General features: G+C 37.9%; 1 protein-coding gene and 1 pseudogene across 10 annotated transcripts in view; one reads left to right on the top strand and one right to left on the bottom strand.

Annotated features, from left to right (window-relative positions):
- LOC110212819 (beta-1,3-galactosyltransferase 5-like) overlaps positions 1 to 16,195 on the top strand; it is a 58,566-nt gene that overhangs the window by 19,766 nt on the left and 22,605 nt on the right. For 5 of the 10 annotated variants that reach the window (XM_020992909.2, XM_078146299.1, XM_020992914.2 and 2 more), the window contains 3 exons: positions 9,142 to 9,189; positions 10,675 to 10,755; positions 11,147 to 11,225. The gene's annotated coding sequence lies outside the window, so the exon portion shown is untranslated. Of the gene's footprint in view, positions 1 to 6,044; positions 8,165 to 9,141; positions 9,190 to 10,674; positions 10,756 to 11,146; positions 11,226 to 16,195 lie in introns of those variants that run through there. The other 5 variants (XM_020992911.2, XM_020992912.2, XM_078146302.1 and 2 more) reach the window with 3 other exon arrangements.
- LOC110212822 (small nuclear ribonucleoprotein Sm D1 pseudogene) lies at positions 556 to 962 on the bottom strand (annotated as a pseudogene).

The following is a 16,195-nucleotide window of genomic DNA, read 5'->3' as shown; positions in this document are numbered from 1 at the left end:
CCCCCTTTCCCAATCTGCCCTCCTTTCTATCATCTCCCTGCTCTCTTGTCCCTTTCCCCCCCCTCCCATTTTCCTGTAGGGTAAGACAGATTTCTATACCCAATTAAGTGTGTGTGTTATTCCCTCCTTAAGCCAAATCCTATGAGAATAAGATTCACTCAGTCCCTCTCACCTTCCCCCGTTTCCCCTCCAATGTAAAAGCCTTTTCTTTTCTTTTTTTTGTGAATAATTTACCCTGTTCTACCTCTCCCTTTCTTCTTCTCCTAGTATAATCCTCTCTCACCCCTTAATTTTGTTCTCCATATATCACCCCTTCATCTTCAACTCACCCTGTGCCCTCTATTTATCTATCTCTCTGTCTATCTATATACATGCATATAATTTTTCCTTTCCCACTACCCTAGTACTGACAAAGATCTCATGAGTTATAAATATCATCTTTCTTTCTTTTTTTCCCCACATTTGTGTTTATTAAAAACTGACATCATAAACAAAACCTGTACAAAAAAATATTCTGACTTTTGTGGAATTGCATAACAATATTCACGGAAGAAGTTACCTTCTGGGACCCCCTCTTCCTCTGCCACGACCACGTCCTCATCCTCTACCCCGATCTCGGCCTCTTCCTGCAACAGCTTCCCTTTTCTTAGATTTCACCTTTGGTTCAACATCCACAAGTAAAGTATCCAGAGGCAAGCTGTCTGGGAGGATAAAGTACCGAATGTTATTTCCTCATATACTCAGTGTTTCCAATTATACAGGTTCTCTGTTCTTCAGGTTCATTTTCACAGCTTTAAGATGTGTATTCATACTGATATCCACACCTGTGATTGTTCCATGTACTTGTGTTCCATTCTTCAATTCGATGGTTACAGTTTCATGACTCAACTTCATAAAAAATTTCATGAGCTCCTTCACGGCGCCGTCAACCTTTTGGTCCAATAGGCCTCGAAGCAATGACTGCTACGGCTCTAACACGGGCTGAGGGAAATATCATCTTTCCACGCAGGAATGTAAACAGTTCAGCCTTAATAAGTCTCTTATGATTTCTCTTTCCTGTTTACCTCTTCATGTTCCACTTGAATCTTGTATTTGAAAGTCAAATTTTATATTCAGCTCTGGTCTTTTCATCAAGAATGCTTGACAGTCCTCTATTTCACTGAATTACCATTTTTTCCCCTGAAGGATTATATTCAGTTTTGCTGGGTAGGTGATTCTTGGTTGTAATCCTATCTCCTTTGCCCTCCGGAATATTATATTCCATGCCCTGTGGTCCCTTAATGTAGAAGCTGCTAAATCTTGTGTTATCCTGATTGTGTCTACACAATACTTGAATTGTTTCTTTCTGGCTGCTTGTAATATTTTCTTCTTGACCTGGGAACTCTGGAAGTTGTCTATAATATTCCTAGGAGTTTTCCTTTGGGGATCTCTTTCAGAAGGTGATTGGTGGATTCTTTCCATTTCTATTTTGCCCTTTGGTTCTAAAATATCAGGGCAGTTTTCCTTGATAATTTCTTGAAAGATGATGTCTAGGCTCTTTTTTTGATCATGGCTTTCAGATAGTCCCCATAACTTTTAAATTCTCTCTCCTGGATCTATTTTCCAGGTCAGTTGTTTTTCCAATGAGATATTTCACATTGTTTTCTAATTTTTCATTCTTTTGGATTTGTTTGTCTTGATTTCTCATAAAGTCACTAGCTTCCAATTGCTCTATTCTAATTTTTAAGGAAGTATTTTCTTCAGTAATCTTTTGGACTTCCTTTTCCATTTGGCCAATTTTGCTTTTTAGGGCCTTCTTCACCTCATTGGCTCTTTTGCCATTTGGGTTAGGCTATTTTTTAAGGTGTTATTTTCTTCAGTATTTTTTTGGGTCTCCTTTAGCAAGCTGTTGACTAGTTTTTCATGATTTTCTTGCATCACTCTCATTTCTTTTCCCAGTTTTTCCTCTACTTCTCTTACTTGCGTCTCAAAATCCCTTTTGAGCTCTTCCAAGGCCTGGGACTGATTCATATTTTTCTTGGAGGCTTTGGATGTAGGAGCTTTGACTTTGTTGTTTTCTTCTGGTTGTATATTTTGATCTTCTTTTTCACCAAAGTGAGATAATATAGTCTGGCTGTTTTTGTGCTGCTTGCTCATGATCCCAGCCAATCACTTGAGTTTTAAACTCTTTGTTAAGGTAAGAGTCTGCTTCCAATGTGGAGAATGTACTGTCCCAAGCTTCAGGGGTTTGTACAGCTGTTTTCAGAAATACTTGTAGGGACCTGTAAATTTTCAGTTCTTCCAAGGTGGTATGACCAAGGGCAAGGTGTTTACTCCTTTCCTGGCCTGTGCTCTGGTCTATGAGTGACCACAAGCAGTCTTTTCTGTCTTGGAACTGTGAGGAGGATTTTCTCTTCACAGCCACTACAAGCTCCGTCATTCCAGCACTCCTCATCCCAGGACTGCCACCCAGAACTGTGACTCAGATCCAAGCGCAGGCAAAGCAAGAGATTCCTGCCTCAGCACTGGCAAAGAGATCCCTGCAATCCCCCTCTGATCAGCCACTCGATTCCCCCTCAGTCTGTGGGCCAGAAGCTCAGGAGGCAGCTGCTGCCCCAGGGGGCGCTCCAGACTTGTGGCTGGGATCTAGCCTCTCTCTCTCACTGCAGAAACAGACTTTTCCCAGTGACCTTCTAAGTTGTCTTTGGCATTTGTGGGTTGAGAAGTCTGGAAATCGCCACAGCTGCTTGTGATTCAGTCCTCTGAGGCCTGCTCCAGGTTTGCTGTGGCCTGCGCACACACGTGCTCTGCTCGCAGCCTGGCATGATGTACCTTTCTGATCAACCATCCAGGTTGTCTTGGGCTGGAAATTTGTTTCACTCTGCTTTAGAATTTGTTTAGAGCCATTTTGTTTTCCAGGTATTTGGAGGGGTTTGGGGGAGAGCTTAAACAAGTCCCTCCGCCATCTTGGCCCCACCCCATCCCGTTCTTGCCAAGGAAATTGTGCCCAGATATGATCCACTTGCCCGCATTGGACTCTGCTGGGGGGGATCTCATCTCATTCTCTTCCCATTGTATTCTAGAAATCCTCTGATAGCTTTTTCTGTAGACCAAGGGGGGAATGATGAGGGAAAATAGGTGAAATTTGTGAATAGCAAACCAATTCTAGATAAGAGGCTAATATATAAGAGAAATAATAATTATCTAACTCTGAGCTGCAATTAGTTGCTGTTTGAAGAAGAGTATCTTGGGACTTCAATTTGCTTCTATTCGAAGTCTTGAATCCAAGTGTAAGGGTTCATCATTCAAAGGAAATGCCATGTGCCCCTGAAGTCTGAGGACAGCCATAGGTGGATGGCTATACCTGGGAAAGTCAAGAGAATTTCACCTCAGGAAGGTGAAAGTAGGATTCTCTTGACCTGTCCCCATCTGGGTAAATAAGAAACTTTCCCAGTTGCCTAATTCTGAGGCTGGCTATGGCATCCTGTCATACAATTGGCTGCATATGACTCATACCTGAAATCAAACAGAATGAATGCCATTATGTCTCTGCCTTTCTCACATAGCAAATTCCCTTGGCAAGGGAAAGTGTAAAAGAAGACGAACCCTATAGGTGATTTTTAATTAAGTAATATATGCTAGTGAGGGATCATTTTGAATTAGAGACTACCCTATAACGTTCTTTCATCATGATAATATCATTAGTAGGAGATGTGACACGATTTTCAAAATTGGATTAAGAATTTTATGCATAAAAATTATTTGAAACATCTATTGAATAACATTAAGAGAGACAAAGACTCATTTTCCTATTCAGGCCCTCATGTTGCAACACTTAAAATTGTCTGAAGTTTCATAGATTAATACTGGAGATAAGATTTGAATTATTTTAGTCCTTCTAAAAATTAACGTGAGGATAATTGGGTATTGATGGAACAGTTTATGGGACCGAATTGTTGTTCAGTTTTGGTTTGAAGAAAAGAATGTTAGGCTACCTTGTGTTGCCTAAATGGGAATAAAAATGGGTTTTTATTACCACTTAGATGTTGAGCATGTCTTGAAAGGCAAACATGTTTTATTATAAATAACTTATTTGATCTGTACTGTCTTGAAATTGACCACTTAGTGCATTTATACATCCCATCCCAGAATTTTTTCTTGCAATCACAATTATTTGACAAACTTTAAATGAATTTAGTTGTGTATCAGGGGTCATCATCTTATTTTTAAAAAGTGTTCTGGGGCAGCTAGGTGGCACAATGGATAGAGCACCAGCCCTGGATTTAGGAGGACCTGAGTTCGAATCCATCGTCAGACACATAACACAGTAGCTGTGTGACCGTGGGCAAGTCACTTAACTCCATTGCTTCGCCCAAAACACAAAAGTGTTCTGTTAATAATTCTCTACCAGAATCTGATTCTTCTAGGGGAGGGATGAGCAGCTAAAGGAAAATAGCTAGAAAAGAAAATAGCTAGAGTGATAATTTTTCAGTTGGTTTTAATAAATAATTGTAACAAGATTAGGTAATTGTATATGCCAAATATAAAATCTGGGTTCAGAATTTGTTTTTAATTTTTTAGTTCTTATTTGAATTTGCCAACTTAAAAATGTAAATTCTCTGCTAGTGATGTTCATATTAGTGCTATTAAGTTTTGAGTTGGCTCTCACTACCTCACCTGGTTATTGTCATAGCAAATTAGAATTGTATTTAGATCTATTTTGTCAGAGGTATTTAACAGAGAAGGGGAGCTCTGCAAGTGACCTGAACTGGAGAATCAAATACACTAGAAGCTGCTCTGAAGCTTCCGGTATTTCTAGGAGGAGAGATCTCCAGATGACCATAGGATTGTATCAGAGGATGTTTCAAAGACAGGACGACTGTATGAGATGGGATTCTTTATCATCATCGTCCTCTTCACAAGTAGTTCCTCACCTACCTGTTCTTGAGCCTGCAGTGACTTGAACCTCAAAACCTTCTTTTCAGTTTTCTACTCTGGCTTTTGCTCCACCACTGACAGCAATGACTGATAACACTTTGAATTCCTTTCTTCATGGAACTCATTCTATTCCTTATTTTCCCTCACTCCCTATGTTACAGCTATCTATATCTGTTTGTGTTGTCTGCAAGGATCTTACATCTCATCCTCATAATGGGGGAGCTGTTTGTTAAAATTGCTTGAACTGTTTTCATAAACTCAAAAGATTTCCAGAACCTATATGTAGGGCAAACAATGTTTGCATTGCTGCACTTGAAGTAACTGCATACAGTCTCCCATTTTGCTAGTGAGAGGTTCACCTCAGACATTTATTGTTACATTTAGTATAGTACAAGTTATTATTTAATCAAATGGAAGATAATCAGTATGTTATAAGGTGTGCCCATTTTCCTCTTTACTATTATCACCTTTGTGCCTCAGTGAGGGGACAGCTGCCTGCTGGTCTTGCTTCACACATGGAGGACTGCCCTCCATGCATCTAGATTGTCATGATCCAAAGAAACACTGGGGTCTTTTTGTGGATCGAAGTGGGGAATGAGAAAGTTGATTCCTTGAGGACCCCAACTCAAACTCTAATCAGTATTAGTCAGCTAATTATGATTCTGTAAGAGTAGTGATCATAAGTTCTGTGTATTTGGCTCCAGAGCTGTGAGCTGCAGATTGTAAGTTCACTTGCTTAATCTTAGGAAGTTAACCAGAGGCCCCCCGCCCTTGTTTTTCCTGGTCATGGTGACCAAGCCCTGTATGGTGGAGGTGACTCAACTACAAGAGAAGTTCCCCAAACTTATTTCTGTACCTCTAGACTGTTCTCTCTTGTCCAACATGAGCAGGTGTCCATGTTATGACCACCTATTCAGTGGAGATATTCCTTGCTTCGCTAACCTGTCACCCTGCTGATATATTGTTTGCTTATTTTAGTCTATGCATCATATGTCAACCAACGGAATTATTCTGTATTTAATATAGCTGTTCTTGAATGTTCAGATTTTTAATCCTATAAAAATTGGGCCCTGGAAGGAGGGAGCTTTTTTTTTTTTTTGGTATCACCATTGCTCTGCTTGGTAGGTAGTAGGTGTCTAATAAATTTTTACTGATTTACTGAAATGTCAAGTGTTGTAATGGATAGAAACCTGGAATCAAGAAAACCAGCATCTAAATCTTGCCTTAAAGAACTACTAGCTGTGTGATCCTGTGATCATGAGGAAGATCTGAGGTCCACTTCATTAGAGGTGACCATGGACCCTTTAATAAAAAGCCATTGGCCCAGAGCTCTGCCTCAGTTTCTCTTATTGTAGGTTGGATAATTTTTTATCACCTCAATTTGTTTAAAAGAGTTGCTCTTCAGGGGCAGCTAGGTGGTGCAGTGGATAAAGCACTGGTCCTAGAGTCAGGAGGACCTAAGTTCAAATCCAGCCTCAGACATATAACACTCGCTAGTTGTGTGACTTTGGGCAAGTCACTTAACCCCAATTGCCTCACCAAAAACAAACAAACAAACAAAAAAAAGAGTTGCTCTCCATCATGGTTCGATGCTTTTGAGGGTTTCTCAATAGTAATAGAGAGGTAATATGATTCACTTGTTTTAAGTCTTGAGAAATGGGTTTCAAAGTGGGATAGAAATCACAAAAGCCGTATTAAATTAAACCTTTATAGTCTATTTCTCAATGGAACTTCTGCTCTCGACTCTCACTTTTTTGCCAGTCAGCTAAAATTAGTCAGTTGTTAAGTGTCCTCTCTTCTCAGCCCTATATGCTGTATATTAAGGAGTTAAATAAACATAATCCCTTTCCTGAGCTCCTTAATTTACACACTGAAGTGACACTGTAAGCTTTCTGCCAGGTCCTTGCTGAGGAATAATGGAAAGAATCCTGGGCCAGATGTCAGTATTGGTTACTTCACTAACTGTGTGACTCTGGTTAAGTCACTTCACTAAGTCAGTCTGGGCCTCACTTCCCTCACCTGTAAATGAGCAGATTGCTCCTGACTATTCTTCTTTTTTCACCTTGAGCAAAGTTGCCTGACCAATCTATGCTTCACTTTCTCCATCTGAAAGTGAGGATAACACTATTACTGAAGTAAAGGAAGAGTTAAAATGATTTATTTTTCTCTGGGGTTCAAATTTCTTTCTTGGCAATGCCAACCATGTTTGGCAATACTTTGCTTCCCAAGATGGTACTCCATATAACCTTTGTCTGACCAGACCACTCCTGCTTCCAAGTTTTTTTTTTTTGGTTTGTTTTTTAAATGAGACCTTTTTTGGGTTGGGAGCTCTTCCTTTTCTTTCTTCTTCTTCTTCTTCTTCTTCTTCTTCTTCTTCTTCTTCTTCTTCTTCTTCTTCTTCTTCTTCTTCTTCTTCTTCTTCTTCTTCCAGAGCTAGTAAGTGTCATGTGTCTGAGGCCAGATTTGAACTCAGGTCCTCCTGACTCCAAGGCCAGAGCTCTAGCTGCCCCTAACTCTTCCTTTTCTTGTCTTGGCATTCTTTACTTTATTCTTTCAGCAACTACTAGAATATCTAATAGCTAATGTTTATAGAATGCTTCAAATTTTTCAAAGCATTTTATTCACATTATCTCATTTGATCTTCACAACAACCATTTGAGGTAGGTGCCATCATTTACATAATTTTACAGAGGAGGAGGCTGAGGCTGAGAGAGGTTAAGTGACTTGCCCAGGGTCACATGGCTAGTAATGCTCTGAGGCAAGATTTGGACACTGGTTTTCTTGATTCCAAATCCAAGTTTCTATCCACTAGGACACTTTACTGATGTTTCGCTAAGTCGGTAAAAATTTATTAGACACCTAATACATGCCAGGCTAAGCGACAGTGATACCAAAAAAAAAAAAAGTCAAAAGATAGTCCCTCCTCTTAAGGAGCTCACATCTGATGGGGCAGACCACATAAAAACAATTACATACAAACAAGCTGTCTACAGGCTAAAGTTATGTATAGGATCTTCCATAAAGCCTTCCCAGACTAATTAGAGACGTGATGATTGCTTTCTATCCCCTTCTCTATAAACAAGAACATTTACTAAATCAATCAATTGATAAACATTTATTAAGTGTGTACCAAGTGCCAACCACTGTGCTAAGCATTTGGGGTACAAAAAGAGGCAAAAGACAGTCATTGCCTTCAAGGAGCTTACAATCTAAAGGAAGAGACACCATCCAAACAATTATATATACGGTAAGTTGCATATAGGGTAATTAAAAATAATTAAAAGAGAGAAAGCTCTGGAATTAAGAGGTGCTAGGGAAGGTTTCCTGTAGAAAATGTGGGATTTTAGTTGGCATTTAAGGGAAGTCAGAGAGATCAGTAGTCAGAGGAGGAAGGAGGTCCCCTTTTATTTACTGCTCTATCACATTCCCTTACCTTTTTAATTTATTTTATTTTATTAATTTATTTTGATTTATCAATAATCACTTCCATATGCTTTTGAGTTTAATTTTTTTCTCCCCCTCTCTCCCCACCTCTTTCACTAAGGTCGTGCTCAATCTAATAGAGACTATACATATATATTCCTATTAAACATATTTTCACATTAGTGATGTTGTAAGTAAGAATTAGAACCAATAGGAGGAACCACCAGAAAAGATGAAACAAAACTCAGTAGGAGAGAAAAAATAGCAAATAGTATGCTTCAATCTGCCAGACCATACAAGTCTTTCCAGGTTTTTCTGAAGTCAGCCTGTTCATCATTTCTTATACCTTTACCTTTTTTTAAAAATTCTGTTTTCTTTCTTTCTTTCTTTCTTTCTTTCTTTCTTTCTTTCTTTCTTTCTTTCTTTCTTTCTTTCTTTCTTTCTTTCTTTCTTTCTTCCTTTCTTTCTTTCTTGTTGTTCCAGATCTATGTTCTACCCATGTAGGTATGGTATGTAAAAGCCCTCCACAAATAAAGATAAGTAATTTTTTTCCATTAGAATCAGCTAAGAGCATAAAAAGGTTAAGTCACACAGCCAGTATGTGTCAGAGGCAAAGCTTGAGCTTTTTTGCCTGGACTCCAAGGTTGTCCTTCTAGTAACTATTTCTTGTTACTTCTAACTTTAGATAAATAGTTTACATCTGCAAAGGATATTTGTTATTTATTTACACATCTGTTTAGTTATCCTATCATTGCCATTATTAATCATGTGATTAATCTGTGATTTTTTTTTTTTGGTAAGGAGCTTTGTCTTTCTATCCCAAGCACCAAGTACAGCGCCTAGCACATAGTAAGTACTTGGCTGGTTGTTGTCCTCTGTTCTCTCTCTCTCTCTCTCTCTCTCTCTCTCTCTTTTTGATAAGGCAATTGGGGTTAAGTGACTTGCCCAGAGTCACACAGCTAGTGAGTGTTATGTGTCCGAGGTTGGATTTGAACTCAGGTATTTGAACTCAGGTCCTTCTGTCTTCAGGGCCGATGCTCTATCTACTGTGCCACCTAGCTGCCCCAATTCGTTCTCAAAGAGGGCCAAAATGACATCACTATGTTAGAGTCAAGTTTCAGTGCCTCTGACTGTGGCTGATCAGACCAATAGGAGCTTGGAATGCTGTATCACACACAGGTCGGGCACAAATAGTTCACGTGAACGTTAGGGGTGGATTCTCTAAATTTCCATCTTGCCTTTCTTTTGAGCTACTTCAATTCTGCTTTGCAGAGGATACTTAATAAATGCTGGTTGTTAGATTGATTGAGGAAACTCCCTCAACCAAACCAGATCCTATAATTTATGATCTAAGAGAGTTCCCTGGGGGCATTAAGAGATTAAGTATGAATGGAAAAAAAAATATTGTGTTTCTGTGTCAAGCTCTATGTCATATGCTGGGCATACAAATACAAAAGCAAAGACAGTCCCTGCCATTGAGATGATATTTTTTATTTTCCATTTCCTTTTACTAATTGTTATTATGCCATTCCTCCTGGAATACTTTGGTTTAACCACATACAGCTAAAATCTGACTCATGGAATGATAATAATAAGGGAAGACTTTTTGACAATAAGAAGCCAAAGAGGAGTTTTGAGTTTCTCAAGGTGATTTAATTATTTCTGAAGGGATTCTACTGCAGCAGACTCTGTAGGCATGTAAATCTCTCCTCTGACTCAGCTCATTGTGAACCCTCTAATTGCAGTTTAATCTGTAACCTGACTTAGTTTGTATATAGAGTTTGTTTAACCAGATTTGCTTCCTTAAGGAATGTATGAGATTATGATTCTGTTTAATTAAGTTTGTTGAACTTTTATGACATTATGGGATTATGAATCTTTTTTTTAAACTTTTACACCTAAAAGAATGTATGAGATTGCAATATGTAAAAAAATTTATTTCTTTGTCTCTCTAGCATAATCATCTCTATAAAAACTTGTCAGAAACTCCAATCTGGGTTCAAAATATTTTTTCTGAATTCTGAACCAGTGCTTAAGCATAATAAGACTTAGGTTTTTACTTCTATAATTTCTGGGTTGTGATAGATTTATTTTATCATCAGTAACCTACCACATAAACTCAAAGAGGAGATATTTCTCCCTTAACACTCTCAAGGAGCTGACATTGTAATAAAAGTAGGTAACACATACAAGGAAGTAGTATCTAGAGGAGGGTGTTTTGCTTTAAAAAGTCACCAGAATAGTGAGCAGAGGCACAGGGGAGTAGACTGCTATGGGAGAAGAATGATAGAGCCTTTCCAGTAACCCAGGCAATATTGATTTGTTCATTCTCAGAAATATAAAACATGCTCCAGGAGAGGTGCAGAGGGTAAATACTGCAGGATATAGTCTCTGGTCTGGACAGCAAAATGTCTGGTGAGTAGATGTTCAGGGAATAAAGTAAAACATGGCTGGGAACCCTAGATCTGGGGAGCTGGGTATTCACCAATCAGGACAGCTGGGTCCAGTAGGGGAGTTCTCCATACGAAAGGGTTAAGTTGTCCCAAGATCACAAAGCAAGTATGTGTCAGGGAAAGGACTTGATTTAAAGACTTCCTCACTCCCAGGTCACTCTCTGTACTACTCCTGTCTGCCCATTATTATGATTATTATGTTTTATGGATGAACTTTGTTTTTCATACCAGACCTTCCAATAAACACCACCACCCTTATGGCACCCTCCCTTATAACAACAAAAAAATACTTCAGCTAAATGATCCAATACAGCAACCACGACTAACAGAACATATACATTCTTTCTCCGTAGTCTTCTGAGAGGAAGGAAACAAATAGTTGTGAAGCTCCTGCTATGTGCCAATAGGCCCTCATTGACGCAATCCTCGGAGGTAAGTGCTATTAATTTTCCCATTTTACAAGTGAGGACACTAAAGCAGACAGAAGTAAATGTTTGATGCCATATCTGAACTCAAATTCTCCTGTTTCCGGGCCCAGTGTTTATCCACTGTGCCATTTAGAAGGATGGCCAGCATCAGCCAACTGGAGTCATTATTGATCACTGCATTTGATCTGTGTTCAATTACTTTTATTATTGTCTTTATTTACATTCTTATCATTGTTATACATGATATTTTCCTTTCAATGTTTAATATTCTTTGACCTGTTATTTTTCCAGGGGATGTGATGTTAGCTTGCTGTAGTCTCTAAAACAGCAGTTCTCGTTAGGGGACGCCTGATAATCCTTAAGACATTTTCAAAAGGTCTAGGAAGTAAGAACAATTTTCATAATAATACTAAGGCCTTTTAATTTCTAATGTGATAGATATAACACACTTGAAAAAAGCTTTTTGGGAGATCATAGGTTAATTTAATTAAAAAAAAGAAAGAAGAAAACCAAATTACCAGTACCAAAAGTGAAAACAGTGAATCCACCACCAATGAAGAAGAAATCAAAACAATAATTAGGCACTTTCTTGCCCAACTGTATATGCCAATAAATTTGACAATCTTAGTGAAACGGATGAATATTTATAAAAAATATAAATTGCCCAGATTAACAGAAGAGGAAATAAAAAACTTAAATAATCTCATCTCAGAAAGAAGAAGTTGAACAAGTCATCAATGAACTCCCTAGGAAAAAGTCTCCAGGGCCAGATGGATTTACAAGGGAGTTCTATCAAACACTTAAAGAGCAATTAATTTCAATACTATATAGACTATTTGGGAAAATAGCTGAAGAAGGAGTCTTACCAAATTCTTTTTATGATACAAATATGGTGCTGATGTCTAAACCGGGAAGAATCAAAACAGAGAAAGAAAATTATAGACCAATTTCCCTAATGAATATAGATGTAAAAATTTTAAATAAAATATTAGCAAATAGATTACAGCAACTTATCACAAGAATAATGCACTATGACCAGGTAGGATTTATACCAGGAATGCAGGGCTGGTTCAATATTAGGAAAACTATCAGCATAATTGATTATATCAACAACAAAACTAACAGAAACCACATGATCATCTCAATAGATGCAGAAAAAGCTTTTGACAAAATACAATACCCATTCCTATTAAAAACACTAGAAAGCATAGGAATAAATGGAGTCTTCCTTAAAATAATAAGTAGCATCTATCTAAAACCTTCAGCAAGCATCATATGTAATGGGGACAAGCTAGAAGCATTTCCAATAAGATGGGGGTGAAACAAGGATGTCCATTATCACCACTGTTATTCAATATGTACTGGAAATGTTAGCTTTAGCAATAAGAGAAGAAAAAGAAATTGAAGTTTTAGAATAGGCAAAGAAGAAACAAAGCTATCACTCTTTGTGGATGATATGATGATATACTTAGAGAATCCAGTAAGAAACTACTTGAAATAATAAACAACTTTAGTAAAGTTGCAGGCTATAAAATGAACCCACATAAATCATCGGCATTTCTATATATTACCAACAAAGCCCAACAGCAAGAGATAGAAAGAGAAATTCCATTTAAACTTACTGTAGACATTATAAAATATTTAGGAGTCTACCTACCGAAACAAACCCAGGAACTCTATGAACACAATTACAAAACACTTTTCACACAAATAAAGTCAGATCTAAATAATTGGAAAAACATCAGTTGCTCACAGGTAGGCTGAGCTAATATAAAAAAAATGACAGTTCTGCCTAAGCTAATTTACTTATTCAGTGCCATACCAATCAAGCCACCAAAAAATTATTTTGTAGAGCTAGAAAAAATAATAACAAGATTTCTTTGGAATGACAAAAGGTCCAGAATATCAAAGGAACTAATGAAAAGAAATGCAGGGGAAAGTGGCCTAGCTTTCCCAGATCTTAAATTGTATTATAAAGCAGCAATCATGAAAACTGCTTGGTATTGGCTAAGAAATAGAGTGGTGGATTAGTAGAATAGGTTAGGTATGCAAGACACAGTAGTCAATGATTATAGTAATCTACTATTTGATAAATCCAAAGACCCCAGCTTCTGGGATAAGAACTTGTTATTTGACAAAAACTGCTGGGAAAACTGGAAAAGAGTATGGCAGAAACCAGGCATTGACCAAAATCTCACACCGTATACCAAAATAAAGTCAAAATTGGTTCATAATTTGGATATAAAAACTGATACTATAAGCAAATTGGGAGAGTAAGGAATAGTTTACTTGTCAGATTTATGGAGAACAGAAGAATTTGTGACCAAATAGAGAATACTATGGAATGCAAAATGGATAATTTTGATTGCATTAAATTGAAAAGATTTTGCGCAAAGCCAATGCAACAAAGATTAGAAGGGGAGCAGAAAACTGGGAAAGAATTTTTACAACCAGTGTCTCTGATAAGGGTCTAATTTCTAACATGGTAAATATTGATTGATATAACACACATGACCAAAGCTTTTTAGGAGATCATAAATAATTTTTAAGATTATAAAGAGTCCTGCGACCAAAAAGTTTGAGAATTGCTGCTCTAAAGCAATACTTCCCAAGATTTTGAAACATTCAGTGAAACCAGATCAAATTATTTTAGAAATATTTTTGAGGGAGTTGTACCTTAATAAAGTATGCCTTATTAACACTTTGGATAATATTTACGAAATTCAAAATTAATTTAAATATGCTAAATAGCTCACTTACTTAAGGCTACATGTACAAATACTCCTTCATGAAAGTCCTATATGGCAGCAAGGTGGCTCAGTGGATATAGTGCTGAACCTGGACTCAAGAAGACTCCTCTTCATGAATTGAAATCTGGCTCAGACACCCACCAGCTGTGTGATCCTAGGCAAGTAATTTAACCTTATTTACCTCAGTTTCTCCTCTGTAAAATGAGCTGGATAAGGAAACGGCAAACCACTCCAGTATCCTTGCATTGAAAACCCCACATGGGGTGTGTCATGAAGAGTCAAACACGACTGAAAAATCACTCACCAATACCACCAACAAAGTCCTATACCCATGCCGTGTCACTGGAATAAAGGTAATCCTAGGCTCTGACGGTGATGGCATGGGGTTTCCAACTCTGCTAGATCCTAACAAACCAGAAAGATTCTCAGTTTGGATCCAACACTTGAGAACCAGCTTAGCTACATTTGGACAGATTCATCCTCCAGGGGTTGGCCACGGACTACAGTTTTCTTTTGGTCAGAGTAACTCAGGAAATTATTTATTGTGGGGCATCTGGAATCTGCATTGGTCAAGGGCATACTCACATAGTTAAAATCGCGGATCTGTAATTCTTAAAATATTTAAAAACCAAATGTGTAAAAACCACAATCTCTGTCCTCCAGCATTCCATCAGCAAATATTTTGAAGCTAAAGTAGATAAGGGTCTACAGTACAGTTGGAGAGGCAGATTTAGAAACCCCAATAGAACAAGAAATTTGAGTTAAAAATACATACAGCCACATTTGTACATTTCAGATAATTTCCCAGTAAGTTAATGGAAAGCTTTCTTTGGCATTAAGATAGTCAGTTTGATCTTTTTCCAAAATTCCTTCAGGGCATTGTCTGTTCCATCAACCAGAACTACTTCAGTATTGTAAAGATTCAAGGAAATAGTCTGGTCATTTTAATACCTTTCCTGCCCCACTCTCAAATAATAATTTATCTTTACTAGTTATGTGACCCTGGGGAAGTCAGTCAACCTCCATCTACCTCAGTTTCCTCATCTGTAAGATGAGAATAATAATAGTACTTATCTCCCAAGGTTGTTGTGAGAATCAAATGAGATGATATTAATATTATTATTATTTTTTTTTTTTGTGGTGAGGTGGGTGGGGTTAAGTGACTTGCCCAGAGTCACACAGCTAGCAAGTGTTGTGTGTCTGAGGCTGGATTTGAACTCAAGACCTCCTGACTCCAGGGCTGATACTCTATCCACTGCACTACCTAGCTGCCCCTGAGACGGTATTTTTTAAAAGCACTTAGCACAGTGCCTGGTACATAGTAGGTTGTATATAAAATATTATTATTATTATTATTCATACAATGCTTCAGAGTTTGCAAAGTGCTTTATATACCTTATCTCATTTGACCTTCATAACAAGGTTGTGTTGTGAAGTGTGTACTATAAGTATGATTATCTATCATTTCTAGAAGGGGAAACTCAGCCTGGAGAAAAGAAATGAAGTGACGAACCCAGGATCACATGGCTAATGAATGTCAGAGGTGACACGGAACCCAGGTTCTCCTGGTTCTATGTGTAGCACTCTATCTACCACACTGTGTCCCCTGAAAGGAATGGGGGGAAGAAACCTTCAAAAAAATTTTTTTTGGTCTGAATTATCTAGATCGGGGAAGGGGGAACCTGGGGCCTTGAGGCCACATGTGACCCTTAGGGCCTCAAGTGCAGCACTTTAGGACCTAGAAGGTCATATGTGGCCTCGAGGCTGCAGGTTCCCCACTCCTGATCTAGACAATAACATCAACAATTCCCTTTACTTTAGCATTGTATATTAAATTTTAGTCATTCTTAATATGCATTTCACATACACCAATCTATTTGCTGTTAATGTTTCTTCTCTTTGATAATCATTGGCACATGTTGTTATAGAGAAAACACCAATTACTTGCTTTAAAAAATTTGTCACATTACCTGGAAACTCAATCTTGGCTTTGGGTGGAAGAGCTCCCTGGCAGTGTGGGGTTTGGTTTAAGAATCAGGTTTCTAAAATCATGGCTATTTATAGTTCTTTCTCTGTATGTGCTTGTGTTCCCATAAGACTTTATTTAAAAATGTAAATACCATTCTCAGCTCATGGACCTTACAAAAACAAATAGTAGGCTGGATTTGATCCATGGAGCCCTATGCATAGTAGTAATGGTAGTTTGCCAAAGCCTGGTATAGGA

This window comes from Phascolarctos cinereus, unplaced genomic scaffold (assembly GCF_003287225.1).
Source record: "Phascolarctos cinereus isolate Bilbo 61053 unplaced genomic scaffold, phaCin_HiC Scaffold_726;HRSCAF=1367, whole genome shotgun sequence".
Taxonomy (NCBI): Eukaryota; Metazoa; Chordata; class Mammalia; order Diprotodontia; family Phascolarctidae; genus Phascolarctos; species Phascolarctos cinereus.
This window is presented reverse-complemented; position numbering and strand designations above follow the sequence as displayed.